General features: G+C 37.3%; 1 non-coding gene across 1 annotated transcript; it reads left to right on the top strand.

Annotated features, from left to right (window-relative positions):
* Positions 1-306: 306 nt before the first annotated feature.
* On the top strand, positions 307-16,255 carry LOC115258170 (uncharacterized). The gene is made up of 3 exons (XR_009997671.1): positions 307-1,231; positions 10,952-11,042; positions 15,195-16,255. It is a non-coding gene; the product is annotated as an uncharacterized LOC115258170 (transcript).
* Positions 16,256-23,590: the final 7,335 nt, after the last annotated feature.

Below are 23,590 nucleotides of genomic sequence, written 5' to 3'. Positions count from 1 at the left end.
ATAAAACAGCGGCATGAAGCAATGCAACAAAACAAACTGGTGCGAGCTTTGTACTTTATTTAATATTACCCATCACCGTCGTCACCATGCGTTCATCGGTGGATACGGTTCACGCACATCTATAATTATTAGCACTAAACATAAAAAACGTAACGTCGAAGCAATGTTACGGCAAAACTGAATTATCACGAGAGCAAGGGAGAAATGGTAAAAAAGAGTTACATGATTGAAATTCTGTCATGATTTTCATTAACATTTTTCATATGTTAAAATTTCACATCAAAGGGGTCAGTCTACTTTTGAACTTTTGAACTCGCTGTAACACCGATTGGGAACCCCTGCCCTCCCACAGCTCCGGAGTCAATAAAAACAAGAACTCCCTCTGTATCACCATTTTCTCTCACGCTCGGAAAATTCGACGCCCTTTCCCGGAGAGAGCATAGTGCCATAGACCGCCGCCAGGCACTTTTGCCACTGCCGAGGTGGGTGTGCTCCGTACATGCATGTCTGTATGTATGTGTGCGTCTGCTCCCTGCTCTGCAAGGGAACGGATAAGCAAACTGGTCGGTCGTCGCGAAAGCACACACTCCAGTCCGTACTCCACTGATAGCAGCGAGCGCCCCCCATTTGTGTCAAGTGTGTGTTCATAGGCGCAGAAATCGACGTCGTTTTGTGTCCTGAAAAATTTCTGCTCTGCCCGTTTGCTGTTTTCTAGTGTTTAGTGCTGCTGCTGTGCGTTCACTCACTATACTTTTTGGTGGGAAAATCAAAACAAAAGTATTTTGCTGCGTGGTGTGAAAAGTGTTGAGCCCAAAGTGTGTTCAGATTGAAATTCGCACGTTGCCAATTTGAGTCGATATTTAGAAAGCAATTTAGAAGTGTAGTTCCAGCACAGAAGAAACCTTCGGAGGGAGTGAAAATCGGTGAAGGAATTTGAAATTCCAGCAGTGCTCTGCCATCGTTCAGTTTTTCGCAGTATTAGAAAATGCGCAGCCATTGCCAGTGAAAAAGGGATATGTGGGATAATAAGTTGAATCGCCATTGAAACGAAAAGTGTAAAGAGTTAAGTGTACTGTTTGTCAATTTCCACCATGGAAAATTCCGCATAGAGACAAGAAGAAACGTAAAAAAGTCGGATCTTGTGAGCCATCTTGGCAACTATAAAGGTCGGTGTTAAATTCGCAGCCATCAGGCGATCCTTCAAGATTACCATATTTTGGAATCTATTACGGTACTCATATTTCAAACTTTTTATTTCATTTAAAAATCAATTTTACGTCTCCCCCACTCCGCCTTCCATTTTCCCTCGAAAACTCCCTTATCCCCCAAACAAATCTTTCTCGGCCGAGAAAATCAAACCTTCCCAGCTACAACCAAGCATTTTTCTTTCTCCAAACACCCCCCAAATTCGTTTTGGACGTTGTCTACGGGAAAAAATCAATTTCTCCGAAAAACAAAATTTTATGACTTCCTTTTCCTCGCAAGTTTTGATTTTTCTTTCATGATTTGCCCCACCCGTCCCTCAATACCCCACGAAAAAAAATAAAGCAAGCAGCTTGTCAGTGGAGTTGGTTCCATAGTCCCATCGTATCCAAATATGGCGTCGAGTTTTCGTTGAATGGTGTTCCGACAACTAACCAAAACGACGACGACGACGACGACGACGACTAGCACGACCAAGACCAAGACGAGTTCGATGGAGACGCCTGGTTGTTGGTATGGCTGTGCTGGGGAAATGTCAGACACAATTTTGATTGGAGCGTTTGAGTGATTTTTTTTTTCGGGTGCCTGGTTGTCAGGAATGTCCGTTGATGGGAATTTTTGTGTCGCGTGATTTTGCTAACGGGTGATGTTTGAGGGTGGATGCATTCGAGGACTGTGCGGGAATGTGTGTGCTGTGTTGTGCGGGGTGGCTGAGACCGAGTGCATGCTGCTGCAGTGGCGAGAAAAGTTGCGTTTGGTGGAATGGTCGATAGTGGTGTTGCATGGCTCAAGGTCTTTCAACGAAAATCGAGCAAAGTCTAGAGATTGTGGAGGAAAAAAATGGCGTTTTTTCGATAAAATAATGGAACAGACGTCCATTTTGAGCTTCCTGGGGGGCAATGCAGATGGGGGATTTTCATGCGCAAATCGTATCACGGTTTTGCATTGTTGTTAGGAATTTATTTCATCGTCCTGGTATTATTGAATTTGAAAAATAAAATGAACCGTAGAGGCCACGGTAGCCATTTTGTATTTATTATGTCGACATTTTTATTTTGAAAAATGTTTAAGGCATTGGTTTTAAAATGTATCCAAATAGTGAAACATGGTCCCTCATCAATTACACTAGTTTACAGCATTTTTGAACTCGGTAAGCTGATGATCATTTTTGGTGTAGAATCATGCCCTGAATTCGAAAACGCGAAGGAAAAAAATACAATAGAGCGGAGTTTTTTCGACTTTCCATACAAGGTTGATGATTTGAAATCGATTTATGTTCTATTGTTAAGCAAAGTGGCTCAGTTCATTCATCTCATTTTCCATAACCAATGCTCCGATTGAGCTGATTTTTTTTTTACTGTAACTCGGCTACATATGATTTATCAAATAAACGTTGAGAAAGAATTTTCAAATTGTTTTTTTTTTCTTATTACAAAAAATACATTTCTTCATATATTTTTAGAAATTTTGCTAAAATTCAAGGAGATCGTCCCTTAAACTAGCCAATATCTTGAATTTCACGCAAACTTACAATCAGAAAATCGAAAGGTATTATATTCAGCTTTTATTTTGTGGAAAAAGATTTAAAATTAGTTGAACAAAACGCAAAATATTGGAATTTTAGTAAATTCCATATTTTAAAAAGTTGTAAAACTCGATATTGAACTAAAACTCAAAAACTGTTCTACTTAAATTTTTTGAAGTGCGGTTTCGAAATCAGCACTAAATTGTGCTTAAAAAACTTTGGTCATTGACAGAAGTATTTTGTAAATTTCCTCTGTGCGAATGTAAATGACAAAAGACGCACGGTGAACTTCAATGGATCTTCTCCAATTTTTTGCGCACTTTAAGGCCCGTAGTGCGTAGTCTCAAAAAAATGTCTGAAAAGTCAAGGTGCTCGACCCTAAAATGTAAAATTCATGCAAAATTTAGCAAGAAATCATGCACATAAAGAGAATGCTAGACTTAGTGCATATTTACATCAGATGTCATGTAAAATTACGTGATGATCGTGTAAATTTTTGCTAATAGCTGCGTAACTGATTGGTGTTCATGGTGGACTACGCGTTGGCGGAAATATACACGAGCATAATGCAATTTTACATAATATCTCGTGTCAATTTGCACTTATTCCAACATTTCGTTTACATTATTAACATTACAGTGTGAGAAATAAGTATAAAGACAGAGCTGTTTTCCATACAAAATAATCATGTTTAGGGATCAAAATCTCTTTTTCTAGCGATTCAATTGTTATGGAATTTTGTCTGCAACCTTAAAATAACTAGAATTTCGGCTAGAAATATAAATAATAATCCATGAAAACGTTTATATCGAAAAGTCGATATAAACGTTTTCATGGCTGATGATTTATATTTCTAGCCAAAATTCTAGTTATTTTAAGGTTGCAGACAAAATTCCATAACAATTGAATCGCTAGAAAAAGAGATTTTGATCCCTAAACATGATTATTTTGTATGGAAAACGGCTCTGTCTTTATACTTATTTCTCGCACTGTATTATTATTTCTCGTTGAATTTTACATGAATATTTTTTTATGTGTACATATTTGAAATTTAGAAGTTGTAATTGTTCAGCTACTGAATTTTTGTAATATATATTGTAGTAGGGATTTTTTTTTGTATGGAATGTTGTTGAACGCAAGCTAAATACTGAGAAAAGTTGTAAGCTTATACACTAATGGGAAAATGTGTGTGTCATGAGTTCTACTGGTTATAAGAAGTAACGTTTTTTTATTTGTCAATGTGCCATTTTAAAAGTAACAGCAAACAATATAATGTAAGCATAGGCCGAGTTTTATACAACATTGTTAAATTTAAAGATTGTGATTTGAACTCACTTATCACTGATGCACTTATTTGTATGAAGTTTTTTTCTGAAGCTAGAATATATATTTGAAACAGTGGGAAGTTCATTCTGTGGTGTTTTCAAAAGTGATCACAGTTCTCTAATTTTCCAAATACTCAATTTATCATTGTAATCGAAATGCATATAGATACATATTCTTTCTATATCGCTTGTATTCTCAATTCACGTAAATAAAACAAATAAATTGATTCTGCAAAACGTATAATTTTCGTAAGGTTCAAGATTGAATATGCGGATATTTCCACGGCCCATATAGCCGAAGCGGTAAACGCACAAGTGACGGGTTCGATTCCCGGTCGGTCCAAGATCTTTTCGTAAAGGAAATTTCCTTGACTTCCTTGGGCATAGAGTATCTTCGTGCCTGCCACACGATATACACATGCAAAATGGTCATTGGCAGAGGAAGCTCTCAGTTAATAACTGTGGAAGTGCTCATAGAACACTAAGCTGAGAAGCAGGCTTTGTCCCAGTGAGGACGTTACGTCAAGAAGAGGAGGAGAGAGGAGGATATTTCCACGAAAGTCGAATTTTGTCTATTTCTTAACCCTCCTAAAAGGTTGATCTTTCGCACCACGAAGGCGTAGTGTACGTTCAGTGTGCCTGTCTGGATCATATTGACCCAAATATCATACTAGGGTTAAAGGGATGAGCCCATTTAGAATCAATCTTGACTTACTTAAGTTTCTCATTGCATTTATTATTGCTGTGTAATCTCTGGATGGTATATTCATTCCCATTGAAGGATCGCAATAGTCGGTAATTCAATGAAACTTAATGTTCAACTTGATTGAACTGTAACTACTAGCAAGAAAATTTTTAATGAATCTATTGCCGGCCATCTCAGAATATAAAAAAATGTTTTCCATGTATAAACAAGCTTAATCATTCTACCAAAACAGCTTTGATGTCATGCCTAATCCTTAGGTTTGTATACTTAAGAGTAACAAAAGTCAGTGTATAAAGTTTTGTTAATGTTAGAAATATTGCTAATTCACTTAAAGAGTAATATCTCAGCTCCCAGACTAGATCTTTTGATATTTTTGAAGATTGCATTCGAACAGTACAATCAGATAAAACGGTTAGTATTGAAAATAAAAAAAATAGTAATTTAATTAAAACAAAAAAGCTTCCATAATCAATATAAACTAGGGTGGCCCACACTTATATGAAAAACAAAAAAATGAAAAATGCCAAGTCTTACCTCCTGAATCGGTTGTTTTGGACTCCCAGAAGCTACGTTCAAAATTTGAGCGAAATCGGTTGAGCCTAAGGGGGCGCTCAAAATGCTTGAAGTTTGTATGGGAAAACTTGGCCAAATGTATGCAGAAATTTTAAATTTTCGAATTTTGACGCTAGGTGGCGCAGTAAGCGTTCAATAATCAAACCCTTTGGTATTATTGTAGGTGACTATATGCCAAACAACTTTGTCGAGAACCGCGAGGTGATCCGACGGCTGTCAAAAAAGTTATACCCTAGGCAAAGTGAGGCAAAGTATTGAGATTTCATTATTGATATTATTCCTTTACATAACAAAAAAGTTGCAATATTGCTCATTCACATGGAGAAAAATATCTCAGCTCTCAGACTAGATCTTTTGATTTTTTTTAATATTGCATTCAAAGAGTACAATCATATAAAACTTTTTATATTGAAAATAAAAAAAATAGGAATTTCTTCAAATACTAACATTGAATAATGCCTAGAAAATACAGAAATAATAAAAAAATACTCGGAAACTAAAAATTGATTGAGAATTTTCATGAAAAAAATTATAAAAATTTAATAATCGTCCTGAAGCAACCTCTAAATACTTTTTAGAAAATCAAAATGATTTACAAACATGATTTATATACTTCATCATGTGTATCTTTTATTTTAGTGTTGCGTTACTTGATTTTTCCAACATTTTTTTCGGACAGCCTTGTGGTAAAAGGTTGATGATGAAAATCCCCATGATGAAGAAATAATAATAATTTAATAAAATAGTGAAAAAAAAAAGATTTATTTTCAAATCTTAGCAAACAACATTAATTTTATCCATCCTGAAATGGCTGTTTTTGGATTACGTATTTTCTTTCGAGTCCCAATATCTTTCTTAATGATTATTTAAGAATCTAGTCCTCCAAACATTGAATTGCTAATTGTAGTATTTTTCGTTAAAAGACCGTAGCGTTGTGTGGAAATAGTGCGAAGAGGATGTTGCCCAATTTTGAATTGCATAGGAGTGAGTGCGTTTGTTATGGTGTGTCGTTACGAGTTGAAAAACATTTATGATGTGGTAAATATGTGTTTTTTTTAAATTTTATTGTTTTTATATTCTATTTTAAATTGTCAGTTTTATTCACCCAAAAATTAAACAGGAGCAGTAACATTTGAAGTGAGGACTCTCATGCACCAAATGTGGCTTTACCGATCTTGTGTTCCTATGTTAAAACTTCATATCTCAAAGAACAGTGGAACATATATTTTTTTGTGCGGAGACTTATAGTCAACGTTTCAATTTGTAACTTTGTTTGGGTTCATATCTTGACTGCACAACATGCCAAAAGTCTGTTGATTATTTTCATAAATTTATTATGTTTTGCACAAATAATTTGCCTAGCGTTTTCCACAACTTAATGCGCATTATTTGAATGAAACATGCACAGGATCTTCTCGACATATACAGGGTGTTAGGTTCCTGAATGCAAACTTTTTAAAGGGCGATAGAGGACCATAAATGGTGACAAAAATTGTTCTACGCATATGGTCAAATCTCAACCGTTACGTAGTTATTGAACTTCCCATGTTTTTGACTCTCCTTGCCTGAACTGGCTATAACTTGGAAATGGTCAAACTTATCGCAATTTTTTTACCCTTATTCGAAAGATTATTGAATTTTCTATCAAATGGCATCTTTGAATCAATTGGTTTAGTTAAATAACTAAGTTTTCCAGGGCAAATTAGCTCAAAATAGTGTGTGTTTAATTTGTTTTTGTTAATTATCTTTGAAACATGCATAATAAATTAAAATTCTTTCTTTGGCAAAGTTGTGGCTGCTGTTTGACTCTACAATTCGTTCTTTGACATTAAACGACTATCTCTTATCGTTTTCTTGCAATTTCGATTTAAACATCGCATATCAGGTCAAAAATTTGCAACTGTCAAGGTAAGCACTTTTTTGCGCACTGTGCCGCACATTTAAATCGAAATTGCAAGAAAACGATAAGAGCTAAAAGTTGGGTAATTCTCGCTGAGACCGGCCCACTATTTACACCTTGTCTTCAAAAATGTTTAAGGTGCCGATTTTCTGAAAGCCCTCGCCTAAAAAGTAGGAAAAATGCATTTGGTTACTCAAATTGATGAACCCCCCGTTAGTTAGAGCCACAACAATTTTTGCAGACCCCTCGATTTTTTTCAAATGGTGGCTCACTAAAACCGTTATAACTCGAAAGTTTCACCGAAAACCACCTCAAAACGAAATGTTGATGAAAAGAGGAGAGATAGAGCTACTATTTACAATAATAAAAAGTTGGGTCGGCCATATTGGTTTTGGCCGCCATCTTGGATTTTTATACAAAAACATTTTTTTCACCATGAGGGCAACCACCGATTTTCGAAATTTTTGCATCAATTGAAAGCTGGGACATTTATACATAACATATCAAAAAATTAGAGATGTCTTTTTCTTCTTTTAAAAGTTATCTGCCGTTTCGTAAATCATGCCACTTTTGCGCACTGGGCCCGGTGCCGACCGTTTACATAAATGCAGCGTTTTTTCGCAGTGTTAACGAACAAGAATTAAAATTCTGAACCCACTAATGGAAAGTTGAAGGTTTAAGCTTTGCAAAACACTAAAAAAGTTATAAAAACAATGCCCGCATCATTGAGGAACAGTCAAAAACGGAAACGAACCTCCGATTTGGCCAAATTTTGCGGCACGCGCCTTTGTGTAATGTGTATACATGCAGGCATAAACTCGGATGCTGTTGCATGTCTTTGCCAGTGCGCATGGAAATGTATGGAGAAAACGTGGCTCAATTTACAAAACTGTAGATAACTTTTAAAAGAAGAAAAAGACATCTCTAATTTTTTGATATGTTATGTATAAATGTCCCAGCTTTCAATTGATGCAAAAATTTCGAAAATCGGTGGTTGCCCTCATGGTGAAAAAAATGTTTTTGTTAAAAATCCAAGATGGCGGCCAAAATCAATATGGCCGACCCAACTTTTTATTATTGTAAATAGTAGCTCTATCTCTCCTCTTTTCATCAACATTTGGTTTTGAGGTGGTTTTCGGTGAAACTTTCGAGTTATAACGGTTTTAGTGAGCCACCATATGACCAAAATCGAGGGGTCTGCAAAAATTGTTGTGGCTCTAACTAACGGGGGGTCCATCAATTTGAGTAACCAAATGCATTTTTCTTACTTTTTAGGCGAGGGCTTTCAGAAAATTGGCACCTTAAACATTTTTGAAGACAAGGTGTAAATAGTGGGCCGGTCTCAGCGAGAATTACCCAATTTGATGTCAAAGAACGGATTGTAGAGTTGAACAGGGGCCACAACTTTGCCAAAGAAAGAATTTTAATTTATTACGCATGTTACAAATATAATTGACTAAAACAAATTAAAACACACTATTTTTAGCTATCCTGCTCTAGAAAACTTAGTTATTTCACTAAACCATCGATACAAAGATGCCACTTGATTGAAAATTCAATAATCTTTCGAATAAGGGTCAAAAAATTGCGATAAGTTTGACCATTTTCAAGTTATAGCCAGTTAAAGCAATGAGAGTCAAAAACATGGGAAGTTCAATAACTACGTAACGGTTGAGATTTGACCATATGCGTAGAACAATTTTTGTCACCATTTATGGTCTCCAATCAGCCTTTAAAAGGTTTGCACTCACGAACCTAACACCCTGTATATTACAGCAGGTTTTGTATGAAGCTGTTGTAGTACGAGAGTTTTGAGAAGTTAGTTGAAAACACTAGGCACTTAAATTAATCAAAATATAACAAATTTTCAAATATTTTTATGAACATAAACAGTTTTTTCATATTTTTCAAGTGCATATATAATCCTAAACAAGGCTGCATGTAGATTCTACATTGTAGAATGCTGAACAAAACAAATGAAAGTTTACCTGTCACAACATTTTGGGGTATGTTTTTTTTATTTGTTCAAAAAACGTTCTATAACTCTGTAATATGTGATCATTCTCAAAATTTCAGCATGGAACTTATAGACTCATGGATAGAGTTTAGGTGTATTTGATTCGCGTATGAAAAAAAGCTAGCATAAAAAAAATACAGATAACTTATATCCCTTCGTGACGAACCAGCACAATTGTTGAGCAATAAAACCTGTATCTGCAATTATCGGGACACAGAAGTATGGCTGTAGCTCTGTAATGAATCGGTAAAATTGGCCAAATAATTGACTGAGAACTCTTTGGTGTATGTTTATTATTTGTGCCAAATCACATAAAAATCGATGCATTACTTTTAACTGTGGATGCAAAACAAACAACCGTGGTTTTAAGCATTTTGTACAATCATGATCAATTTTCATTCGCATAGTAAATGGTTCTTTTACGCTACAGTTCAAAGTTCTGTGATGATAATTATGAAATTTCGTTAGCAGTTATGATACTTATAGAGACACTATCTTGCAAAATTTCATCAACTTTTGTCAATTGGTTCGAAAGCTACTGGTGTTGATAGGGGTGAGTGTTAGTGAAAATTTTTCGTGTTTTTCATGTGCGATGTTTGCCTATTCATAACTTTTCGATTTCTCTACCAATTTTCATGAAATTTCCACAGAAGGTAGTTGATTATGTGTATATTATGTCTGCAAAATTTGATGATTATTGGTAAAGTACTTTCAATAGTACAATCAAAACAATAAAGGGTGCTGATAAGCAAAAACTAGATAAAAATATGAAAAATAAAAATAGTACTCACTAATAAAAATGTTGCTTAAAAGCAATTGGTCTATTGAAGATGGAAGTCATCAGCCTCCAAGTTTTGTTTCTTCCCTTCAGTATTTTGAGATTTTTGAAGGGAGTAACATAAAACAAATTAAGTATTTGCGTCGGCCTTACTGCAAATAAAAAAATGGGTCACAATTTATTTTGATAATGCTGACCATCCTAATACTAATGGCTCCTACAAAGGTTTACATAAATTTTACTAATATTTTTGAGGAGACTTCCATTGCAATTCCATTCCTATCCTAGTTATTTTTTTGCATAAATTTACAAGCTCAGGATATTTTTAATACGATAAAAAAAAACCTTTTATTTATTTCACTTTTTTATTGCATCCTTAAACTTACGCAAAAATAATCAGGCTTTTTCGCGATTTTGTTTCTGTACGTGGAAAAAAATGGTGTAAAAGTTACAATATATTTTTTGGAATAATTACGCGAAAATAAGACTAACGTAGATTTCTGGCTGAGAACATATCAATTTTCTTCCATTAGAATATGAAGTGAACACCCTCATCGCTGACCTTTCCCATTACATCCCACACTCAACAGTTTCCATAAAAACCAATTCCCACATCTTTTGATTGGATCCAAAATTACGTGCAATGACCGACAAAACAATCCCTGGCGTAATTGCGTCGCCGCAGGTATTAAAATGATTGTATGGCTGAATTGATGGACCGTGCGCGTGGCGTGGGTGGATGATGTTCTGGCTGCTTGTTCTGCTGATCGAATCCACTGCTGACCGGTTGAACAGAACCGACCGACCGACAAACTGACCGAAAAGCCATTAAACGAAAAGTCACCTCTAAATTTCTGAAAGTGTTTTTGCACCTACTCCATCACGACGGCTGACTGCATTGCCTGCTCTCGTTGAAATCCACAGGAAGAAATAAACACTTCGCGAGTTCGGAAAGTGCATTTTAAGCCAAATCTAGTGTTCAACGCCCGGTGTAAACGAGTGTTTAGAGTGTCAGGTACCTTACCGTTCAAGTCGTAAAGCGTCTCTGTAGTACAGTAGAGTGGCCCATAAAACATAAAATCCCGAAATCAGAAGTTTGAAGTTCTTTCTGAGAGTATTTAAATATGTCTAGTAGTTCTTTTGCTTAATCGAGTGTATAGTCAGCTTACATTAAAATAAACATAAATAAAAACAAAAGCAAAATGTCTATCATGGATCATCTTGAGTGTTTACATTCATAAAATTGTTAGAATATTTCAGGTATTCCTATGTAGTAATGTAATAGTAATTCAAGTTTTACCGGTATGATTTGACTGATACAACAATTATTGAGATTTCTCTGTATTGAGTTTACTATACGCACTGGATTCATAATAGGTTCCAGTAAAATTTGACAAATTTACAGCAAATCTGCTTAAAATTAACGAAAAGATTGTAGATGGGACTTTTGCCAAAAAACTGTGAAGGATATACAGAGGATAGACAAAATGATCGAGACAGGCAAAATTGACACTTTTCAAAAAATGTTCAACTTACTGTAACTTTTCGAAAGGTGCATCGAAAAATCTCAAATTTTTAGTGTAAGTTCAATAACTTGTTCTCTATCAATGGTCCAAATTTGGGGAAGATCGATTTATTCTACATGAAATAAAAACGATTATAGTAAAAGGCATAACTATTATACCGTCGAGCTCAATTAATCAAGTGCAATGAAATTTTGAGCATTTTGCAAGCAAGTGACAAAATAACCTGCAATTAATTAAAAAAAAAGTTGTGGGCTGTATGTTAAAAAATACCAATTTACTAAAAAAAATCATAATACAAATTAAAGTTACGTCAATCGTTTTCTAAAGCTCATTTTATAAGTCATCAATGCTAAAAGTTTCATTACACTCGGTTCATTTAACTCGGAGATATAACAGCTCAAAGTTGGCTATCGGATAGTTATGTCTTTAACTAGAATCAGAACTTCATCTAGAAGAATAGTCCGATCTTTCCCAAACTTGGACCATCGACAGACAACTAGTTGATCAACTTACAGTAAAAATTTAGATATTGTCATGCACTTTTTGAAAAGTTACAGCTAGTTAGGCCGATACAAATATTTAATTTGTTTTATGTCACCACCCTCCCCCCCCCCCTTAAAAAATCCCAAAATATTGAAGGGCCGAAAAAAAAACATGGCGGCCCATGACTCCATTTTCAATAGAAAAAATGTTTACAAGCAACTATTTTTCAATAGTTGAAATTTTTTTTCAAAAGTTGGTATAATTTTTCAATAGTTATTTTTTGTTTGTTCCTTATTTATTGTTGTCCCCCCCCCCCTCGTACCCGATGAGAGGTCTCGGACATAAAAGAAAAATAATATTTGCATCGGCCTTTATAATTTCTTAAAAAGTTTTTTTTTTAATTTATTTTTAAATAAATAAATAAATTTATCAGATTTTCTGCTATGTCTGAAATATACTAAAAAATCTTTCAATTAGATGGTGCAAAAAGCTCATAATTGAAAAATTGAATTTGAGAAATAAATCGCGCTCTGGTGGGATTCGAACCCACGACTCCGAAGTCGCTAGACTAGCAGTTTAACCAACTAAGCCACAGAACAGATAATGATTCTGTGGAATAGAAAGCCAAACTGAATCCGAGCTCATACCATGACTGCCCCTTTCTTTTTCGGCTTAGACGCCAATCCACAACACACCTGCGTTTATGCCCACTAACTACAATTATATTAGACACCAGCAAATAGACTGGTATCACAACAGTATATTTATCTGTTTTGGGCAGGAGCACCTATTTTGAGCAGTTGCTGATATGACTCAGTCAATTCTGAACCGATTGACTTGATTTTTGAGACACGATCAGATACGATGTGCAAAAATCCAAGTCAATCGGTTTGAAATTGACTGACTTATAGCATCAAGTGCCCAACATAGCCCAATCAAGTGCCCAACATAGCCCAATCAAGTGCCCAACATAGCCCAAATGCCCAAATGGTCTCAGACCCTATGCGAAGTTCAAGAGTAAGTCTCGGCTTCACAAAAACAATTCGCTTTCACTTGTAGTTAGCGGACTCGAGCATAGGTGTTTTGTGGATTGACATCTCAAGATAGAAGGATTTGTGTTCATGGTGTGAGTTCGGATTCAGTTTGGCTTTCTAATGTGAGGTCCGGAATTTTACCTTTTTAAAAAATTGTATATTGTTATGCAAGCGCAGGGTTGCGAAATATCACGGAAATGTCATGGAAAAAATGTCATGACATTTTCCAGTTCTACCACTTCTAGTGAAAATTTTCATCCGCAATTACAAACCTTCAATAATGTTAATTTGTTATGCTACAATAACGATATCTTCGATTAATATTTCTCACTAAAGGAAGTGAAAATGGAAAATAACCAAATGACATTTTTTTTTGACATTTTCCAACCATGTGTGCAAACGCAATGACTCAATTTCACTGGAATTCTAGTCTTGACATGATCCTCATTTAGTCAAAGAATTAATTTTGGCCATTTCTATTTGCCAGGCATCCAATTTTTCACTCACGTGATCAAATTCCCCGGATTTATCCACCTCCGCGATCACGATTTCTCACTGCATGCGATGAAAAATAAAAGTCTCTCGCTCCAGCGCTCACGATAATTCTCTTTCTCTCCAGGCACAACTCACGGATAAACAACAAAGCATCCGATTTTTTCATTCCGTCTGCGAGTCACAGAACATCTCCACCGATGCACGAGATCAATTATTTGACGTTTAGTGGTACCGTGTTTACATAAAGTGTACTTGTTTCATGGCCATCTAGATAACACGGCACCACTCAGACGTCAACCGGGTGAAAACGTGGATTGATGCAGACCGAGAAAACATTTTCTCCTGCAAGAGCAAACGATTTTTGAATGAGCGCTAGTTGGAGAGAGCATATTGTTATCACGCAAAGGAACCGGAGTGAGAGCCTTTTCAATCGTTCATGGGTGCAAGGAAAATATCACAGGCTGCTCTATCCGGAAAATATCGCTGTGTGATAGATCGTTACTCGCGTGAGCGAGCGAAAAATTTGGTGCTTGCTATTTGCTTTTGCAGTGCACAAAAAGGTCAGGTTGGTGGCTTCCCGATTGTCGATAGTGTTGTGTATGTTGAAAATATGGAGAAAGTAGATAGAAGGATATAAAGTAGGAGAAAGGGGACGAGCCAGGGATGGTTCCGGGTCATTTGACAAAACGCCATTTTGCCGAAAGGGTCGTTTGGCCGAATGCCGTTTGGCCGAAAAAGTAATAATGAACTTAAGGCGAAACTGGAAGCATTTCTCCATTTTTTTGGCTTTTGATTTTTTAAATAGCGAAGCAATATTTTCAAAATCGTTTTTCGAGCACATGTAGAGTATGGATCAAGGTATCTTCTGAATTTTTTTTGTGGTGGAAATGTTTTCCATTTTTGCAGAAACCATTTTTTTGTGGAATTTTATAAGATGTCTTATAAATTGGTATCATCAAAATTTCTTATGGAAATCAAAACTTTTTCTTATGTCTAAATTTATAAGACAATTTTTCATGACCCTCTTAAGATCAGTTTTCTCAGTGTATGATTCAAAGAAGGAAAAATCTCTGCTAAAAATATTCACAGTTTCTACGTCAGCAAATCTCTTGATGGCAAAACTAGAAATATAGCCTATGATCAAAAGAAGGAAAAGAATTTGATGGTCATATTGGCAGCTAGAATGTTATCTAGAGTTTGCTTATGATTGCAAATTGTTTTGATCAGAATTCGGCCAAAGAGCCGGTCACCGCCAGGGATTGATTCCAGGATCTTCTGCATATACATCAGAATAGGTAGCTCAGCCCGAGGAAAATCTAGAAAGTCAGGAAAATGTTCATTTTATTTTGTTCATCAAGTAGCAACCTAAAAATATAGTAAATTATTCTCGGATTTTAGGATACCGTGGTCTGGCATATCGACCCTCAGAAAATGATCCAATGATTTTTTTTACAATTATGGGCCGCTCTAGAGTAATACAGTCATTTCGGTTTGCAGAGGTATTTGAATCGTTCGGCACTGTCAAAAATATTAATTTGTCTTTTCCTTCCAACCCCGCGGGCTGGTCTGGTACTTACCCGGCTTTCCCTCAACTTCCTCCCACAACAACAACAACATCAACATCGACAGCCGAAAAAATCACCGCACAGTACTCTCCATTTGCGAGAGTGTCAACAGATTGTATATGAGTGATTTAAGGTTCAGAAATTGCCAGCAGCCGTCTTCGTCGTCGTCGTTGTGTAAATCAGCGAACAACATTCCCAGTAGCAGTTGCATTCAAAACCGCCGCCGAGAATCCATCTCGGCTTTAGTCCCAGTAGTGATCGGTGCCGTCGTTGTTGGGGTTAGCGATTCAGAAGACGAAGAAGATTCGGGAGCAGTTGCGGCAACTTCCGGAGCAGTGGCAGGAGAAGAACCCGGGTTATCGGGAGCGTTGGGAGCAGCATCGGTGGCGGCAGCGACGGCCAATGCCAGCGGCAGCCCCGATGTCAATCGATTAATTTACATCTTCTTCGAAAAGTATAAATAAATCGGCAATATTCGCGTTTAAGTGCGACTTTGGCGGCGGCGCGTTGGAAGACGAAGAAGAAGTGGAAGACTAGGAAGAGTGCGCGCGCGCGATCGGGAAGAAGTGAGTGAATTAGTGAAGATTTGCGGTGCGATTTGTCCGGGGAGCTCTTAAATTCGAGCCACTTGAAACATGTAAAATATCCCCGATAGCGCAAACGTTTCAGTAGAGTGTACGATATTAACCAGATGCCAGTTTGTCGGCGGTACCGCGGTTGAGTGTTATTCCGATACAGTGAATTAGGAGCAGCAAAGATGAGCGGTGTGGCTCCTCTTCCCGTGAAGAAAGGCCGTGCTGCTTCCGTAACGGTTTAAGATGAATGCAACTGCAACGGCGGCGTCAGCATCACCGAGCAACTACGGCCAACTGCAGCACGTGGCTGCAGCGACGAGTTCTCCGTCAGCGGCGACAGCTTCGCAAGTTTCACAAGTGGTGGCAGCAGCTGCAGCGGCTGCCGCAGCAGTCCAAGCCCAGGGCAACGTCACTTCCGCTGTCGGTTCGAATTCGGCCGTAGGGCTCGCCCCGTCGGAACCAATGTCCTCCTCGTTGCCCGTGATTAAGCCGGAGATTTTTCTGAACGATCACTCGCTGGTGGCTGTCTATTGCTTTGTGAAGAATTTTATAGGGTAAGTATTAGAGACTCTTTTCTTGTCCAATAGGGTAATTCGCCAATTGTTGAACACCACCCAAATGTTGTACAGTTTTTGAAAATGTTATTATAAATTAAACTTAAGTAGTTTTCCATCAACGTAAACGTATGATCTAGATGCGTATACATGTGTGTCATGATATTGCTTTAATAAAGTTACAAAATTATACATATATTACGTCAAAAATATTGATTGAAAATTTTGTACCGCTAATGACACGAAAACTGCACAATTCTTAAGATAAATTTTAAGAAATTGCTGTTACGAAATAAGCTTTGCTGGCAAATCGACCACAAATATCAAAGTCACACCATAGTTACAATAACTGGAAGGATGTTCTTAACAGTTTAACATTGTTTATAATCATATTTTCATTGCAATTTCATTTGAAAAAAATATTTTTCTTATCACACTATCATTATGCAGCTAAGATCCAATTGTTGAACACTAGCATAACCTACGATGTTAGCATGACTGCCAGATATTTTTTTTCACTTCACCTTTTTCAGGAGCGATCCACGGGTTTTCAAAGTATTTCAGGGTCGTTCCAGGGGTATTCTAGGGAGTTGACTGGGTCCCATGGGTTTCCAGGGGTATTTCAGGGGCTTTCGAAGGCGTTCTTTTCTTCTGTCATTTTCGCTTCTAGTCAAACCTTTTCAGCCATTTTTTGCATTTGGTTCTGTTTAAAAAGATTTTCAGTCCACTAGAGCTCACTTCAAATGGTAAGCGATTCCTTGGGAACGTCCATAAATTACGTTACGCTTTGATGGGGGGGGGGGGGGGTGACAGGAGTGCAGCAAAGTGTGACGACCCGTACAAAAAGCAGAGGTCATACAAAAAGTGTGACATAGGAGGAGGGGGATTAAAATGGACAATTATTGCGTGACGTATTTTATGAACGCTCCCTCATTTGAATGAATTGTCGCTCAAATGACTAACTGGGTGCAAAACACGAAAAACCTGGAAAAAATTCCGCCAGATTGATAAAATATTAGATGTCGGGTCAATGTCGGATCAAATTTTATCAAATGTTGGACCACTGTTGGACCCACATCGGATAACTGTTGAGTCTATGTTGGGTTTAGTGCCCAAAATAAAAACAGCTGAATGATACGTTGATGTCGGGTTATGCGTCATCAATTACGAACAAAGCTTCAACAATTAGCGAGAACCGCCCAACATTAGGATGAGCAAGCTTATGGAAGCGTTCAACATTTGGGTTACAGACTTCCCATACAAATGTTTCATTTTCTCTTAGAAAATTGAATTTAAGGGAATACAAATCCAATGGGCAGTATAAGGAATAAGTAGATCTAGACGTTCACTGGATATTTTTCAACTAAAGTGGAATTATGCACGGAAAAACAAATGAAAACAAAAGTGCCAGTACTAACCGTTCAACAATTGGCGAATTACCCTATATTGTTGGTCAATTTAAATTTCTAATTTTTGACTTAGCATTCCGATGTATAGGCGCAGCAGAATCTAGTCAAACAAAATCACAGTAATAATGCATTCTAACTTGAAGAGCTAGGCAATACATCGTAAATTAGCATGTTAGGGTATTGGTTCCCTTGTTAAGCATGTGGCTACAATTTCCATCCTTCTAAAAACAAAGCATTAAAGCACTGTTTGTTTTGTTTCTTATTTATGTATTTTTTTTTGTTTAAAGTGAGCACACAAGAAAACAAAAAGAACGGAATCAATCGGTGCCGTGATCGCTTGTTTTCGAATAGGATGAATATGGGAGCGTGAGATTACTGATGACACTCATACCCTATGTATCAGTGTTCTCAAACTTTATGCTTGACGTCATTCTGTGAAGATTTGCACAGTACCTTCGTTCCCCGGTAGGAATCGAACCCACGATTACTAATTTGATAGACGGGCGCTTCTTTCCTCCAGGCTACGGAGGCACATGACCTTCTCCGTCACCTGAAGGCAAAGCACTGAACTTGATTCCATTATTAATGTACATGGTTTGTTCCGTTTCTCAATCCAGAAGCAGATGATCAACTTCACATCTTTGTTGTGTGCAATGTGCCTGAATTTTAGAGCGGAAGAATTATTATTCAAAATAAGATGCTTTATTCACATATTTATTCAGATTGTTTATTTATTTATTTATTTATTATTTTTACTATGGATCAACAATACTACACAGCAAAAAAATGTGAAATTTAAACTAGATGTAAACCATGTACAGTGCGATTTTACACGACTTGAAAAGAATAATCGATTTAAAAATCCGTCAAAATCAATGCACATAACTAGAGCATTAAAAAGGATGCAATAATCATCCCATACTGTAAAACTGAGTCAACAAACACAGGTTTTTAAAGCGATTAACATCTACATTTCCATCATCGTGTAAAACTAAATCGTTCATCATTCCAAAGTAAAAAGAACATGGCTAACGCGTTACTGCTTGGTTGGTTTACTGGTGACGTTTTCAAGCAAATCAAACGTTTCTGCAGCTGAATCGTGATTAAAAAAGTCTTTACGCGTGCCCAGTAGTCCTAGGAACAAGTGCAAAGATAAATATCTGCAGGTAAGTTACATCTAATGCGAAATAATCTTATTTTGCGTCAAGATTTTACCTATCTTCAGATACCCGGAATCGGATCAGCAACTGGAAAACTGCGGGAATGTTTCACTCATCATCAAAGACAGCTCGCATAACGATGGCGCAGCCTAATAAATTATACGCCCGCTTCAGTTAGCATGCAGTATACGGTAGAAATATCATCACAAAGATATAGCGCATTTAGTTCACCACTGGACTATCGCACTAGTTTTCACGAGTGCGAAAACGCTAATAAAAGTGCGCGATTGCATCAAATCAACTCGGTGTCTTCAGAGCACTTGTTCTCCATAGATTGAAGAAATAGTGCGCCGAAGACATCAACCTGATTTGATGCAATCGCGCACTTTTAGTTACGTTTTCGCACTTATAATGTCGCAGTTCGCAGTCCAGTAGTGAACTAAATGCGGTATAGTGTAAATTAATAAAAACGTACAAATTTCTCGCATGAAACATTTTGTTTTCTTTCTGTTGCTTTTGAGAAGCCGGGAAAGGATAGCAGCTCCGAACACTGGAAACAGCTGGAAACGAAACAAAATAAAAGAACACACCGCGTGGGTCGATTCATGTACATTTAAACGACGTGTAAATTTACACGCTTTGTCTTCTTTTCAATCATTGTAAAATTTATGCTCAATGTAAATTTGCGTTAAATTCGATGCTCCAATTATGTGCATCAAAATAAACTTAAAATTACATTATTTTTATAACTGTGTATGGTATATCAGAACTATGGAAAACTACATTAAGTTTTGTCAAAGCTTCGCACCAGACTCCTTGTCCAAATTGTTATAATATATTTAGAGTATAATTTATCGTCATCATCATCGGCCACCTTGACGCATCTATCACCAAGGCACCTCCCCTTCGTGCTTACTGGGAAGATATAAAATGAGATGGCGGAACTTAGGAAGCTCTCTTTTAAGTTAGCCCAGAGTAGTGAAGAAACGACGGTTTGGTTATGTCTGATACAATACAAACCGGTGACGGTTTGTCGAGGCTAAGTTAAACCACATTTAACTTTTTTTATTATAAAATGACAGTAAAACCGTCACGAACAGTTTGAAATACCAAAAGTTAATAATGCATATAAATTTTTTGAACACAGGCCAAAACTATAAACTCAAACCACTTCTACCACCCACACCCTACTTGTGAAGAAGACATAAATGAAGTGTATGAAGAAGTAGTGAAAGAACAAGATGAAGAAATTGTAGAAGAATATGAGAAGGATAAACTCGCAAGAAACTCTCACAGGACTCACGATCATCGTAGCAGCAACGGCGTAACGTACCGGTTAGCTCGTCCCAAAATCTATAATTTTCATGAACCTTTTGTAAAACCGCATACACATAACCTCAAAGCTTTTGTAGTTTCTTTATTAATAAATTTGTTTTGTCTCTCTGAAACACAATTTGTACTAATTTTACCCATGGAAATAATGTTTTCTATTATCCGTTCCACTTTGTAACATCCATCATTTTACCACACCTATATCCCAGGCATTCAAAACGTGTTCATCGCCACCAGCTAGAATAATTTGAGTGAGCTACGCACTTAAAGAAAGCAGTGGATTTCAGATGCTATATGAAGGAAGATAAAAACGAAGGTACTCTAAAGCTACGATAGAGCGAGCGAAAACACGTGGAGCCAAAATCATAGCCCAGACCAAAGTCATAGTGTTATTCGTTTCTCAAGATAGGGTAAAAAGTTACTTTGTCGTATGCGCTAATATTCCTTTCCTCAGAAGGAAAATATTAAATCATTACAGATATTCTTACTTACCTTTGCCAATGCCTCATTAGATGGAAGGAAAAAGATGTAGACTATCGATAACCACCCTCCTTAGCACTGAACATCGAATAATTACGCAAAATTTACGCTTCAATTTCGCTCCACTTGCGGCTTCACAATTTTTCACGTTTTGCTTACGACAACGGCAACCTCATCAAAGCAGCAGCTAGTCGAATTGATCTTCATCACCGTTCAATTTTCAATTCACCAGATGTATTTGTTGACCCAACCTTCAATTCACACCCTACAAAAGTTCTGTAGCACTTCAAAGCTGGGTTTCACTGCTGCAGAATGCAGCAAAACCAGGTCGGACACCACTACGGTTTCGCCTTTCCGTGAAAAGTTAAGAACAATAGATGTTTACATTTTACTTGGATTTACCGAAAGGCCATATTGGCGACACCAAACCCAAACTCCCTAAAGGGCGCTTTGCATCAAGTCGAAAAGGGTGCTGATGCACATGCCGACTAACAATGTTTGGTTGTCTTCGACAAAACCATAAGTAGGAAACCCGCTATTATTGAGTTGCCTCAATAGCGTATCTGCTACGAGCTTCCACAAAAGTGGTGATAAGGCTCCCCTTGGGGGCATCCCCAAACACTCAATTTCCTAATCGCACAATGTCGAGAAGAGATGTAGGTTTTTGAGCATCTGGCAAATCCAATTGGAAGTCATTGGAGATATACCAATAAGGCATCGAAAGGCACGTTGTCAAAAGCATTCTTGATACGGTGGATAGACAAAATAATCGGGACAGGCAAAATTTTCACTTTTCAAAAAAAGTTTAACTAGCTGTAACTTTTCGAAAAGTGCATCAAATATTTTCAAATTTTTACTGTAAGTTCATAAATTAAGTGTGTATCAGTGGTCCAATTTTGGAAAATGCATTCGGTTCATTGAATTCGGAGATATAATAGCTCAAAGTTGGATATCGATTAATTTTACCTTTTTCAAGAATCTTTATCACTTCGTGAAGAATGGTCCGATCTTTTCCAAATTTCGACCACTGATACACAACTAGTTGATTAACTCACAGTAAAAATTTGAGAATATTTGATGCACTTTTCGAAAAGTTACAGCTAGTTTGAACATTTTTTGAAAAGTGAAAATTTTGCCTTTCCCGATCATTTTGTCTATCCCCTGTATCTAAGAAAACACCTAAACAAGATTGCTTTTGAGCGAATGCTTTCTCAATATCGTGGACAACCTCGTGTAAAAGAGTCACAGCGAACTTTCCAGATTGGTAAGCATGTTAGTTCACAAGAAGAGGCACGTTGGCCAGATGAACATCACAAATGTGATGATCGATAATGCGTTCTAAGCGTTTCGGAAGAAAAGAGGACAAACTGATAGGTCTGAAACGCTTTGCTTCTTCATACGACGTGCGACCCACTTTCGAAAAAAAGCTTTGCTTCAATATTCTGCCAGGATTTGGGAATATACCCTGTAGCAAAACTGCAAACAAGTTGTTTTTTTTAACATGTTTGAAATAAACAAATCCCTTCTGAAGCAAAATAGGATATAACCCATCTGTTTCAGGAGACTTGAAAGGATCAAAGCTATTTAGTGCCCACCTAATCCATCGACAAGAAAAGACATCAGGTTCATTCGAAGATGTAACATCCCCACAGTGTGTACTGAAAAAACATTCCAAAACATCCTCATCAGAGGAAGTGACGTCGCCAATTGGCAAACGTAGTTCGTTCACTCGGAAATCCTTAGATTTTGCAACCGACTGACTTCACTCAAACTGACAGACCGAAGAACTTTCTGGTAGGTCTTGCGATCTGTCCTGAAAGCCTCCGATTGAACCAAACGTCATCTGTTCCAACACATTCTACATTGTTTCCTGAGCTTGGTCATATCAGAGTTCTACCTAGGGGTTTCTCTTGTTGTCTTCACAGATCGCAGAGGGCAAGCTTCTTCAAAAGCTTCCATGATGAAGGACGTTGTAGTAAATTTTCAAAAAAGATATAGCGATGATCAGATAAGGTTTCTTCATATGACACATACCAATTGATCAACTCGTGACTAATTTTGTTAGAGCAAAGCGTTATGTTTGACACTTCATGTCTAGCTGATACCATGTACAGGTCGGACTCGATTATCCGGAGTCGGGTTCTGGCGTTTCCCAAACATATATCTCTCAAACGGAATGTTGTAAGAAGTTGAAATTTTGACTGCTTACAAATCAAAGTTGGCTTGACAAAATGCCAAATTGTCAGCTTTATAGAGCATTACGTTCATCAGATATGTGTTTTAGAAGCATCCGAATCCGACTCCGGATAATCGAGTCCGACCTGTATTACTTAAGAATTCCATCAAACTGGAGCCTCTCAAGTTGATGTATGAGTTGCACCTGATGATATGGTGTGCATTACCATTACTGCCAACAATAAGCGGAAGGCCTTTTGTGGTTAGTTCAGAGATTAGTGTAGCAACGAGTGCATTGTTGACAAGCTCACAGGCTCGAGGCATGATACGCGAGTGTACCTTTTCATTTTTAATGAAAGTAGCAAACATCGGGTTCACAAGTTTTCCTAGATAGAAATTCTCCTTACGAAAGTGAGGTTCTTGGACCAAGGCCACTTGGGCTGTAGCATTTTGCATAAGTCTGTAGAGATTGTTCATAGCGGCTCTCTTATGCTGAAGATTGATCTGAGCTATCCTAACCGTAGCCACTACTCAAACTAGGCAAGATTAAACTCTTTACAACCACAGCACAACAAAGAACAACAGCAATAAAACCAGATCGGTATCGATTGGAAAACGCCAAAGGCGAGGATACACAGAATACACTGTATAAATCGCATAATTCTAAACCATTTTAGGTGAAAATTTAAACTAATCAACAGCATCTTTATAATCCCGCCCTTATTTAGCCCCAAGTTTGAGACTGAAGAAGGACAGCTGCTCTGGTTAGCGACGT

The sequence above is a fragment of the Aedes albopictus genome, chromosome 2 (assembly GCF_035046485.1).
Source record: "Aedes albopictus strain Foshan chromosome 2, AalbF5, whole genome shotgun sequence".
NCBI classification, from domain to species: domain Eukaryota; kingdom Metazoa; phylum Arthropoda; class Insecta; order Diptera; family Culicidae; genus Aedes; species Aedes albopictus.
This window is presented reverse-complemented; position numbering and strand designations above follow the sequence as displayed.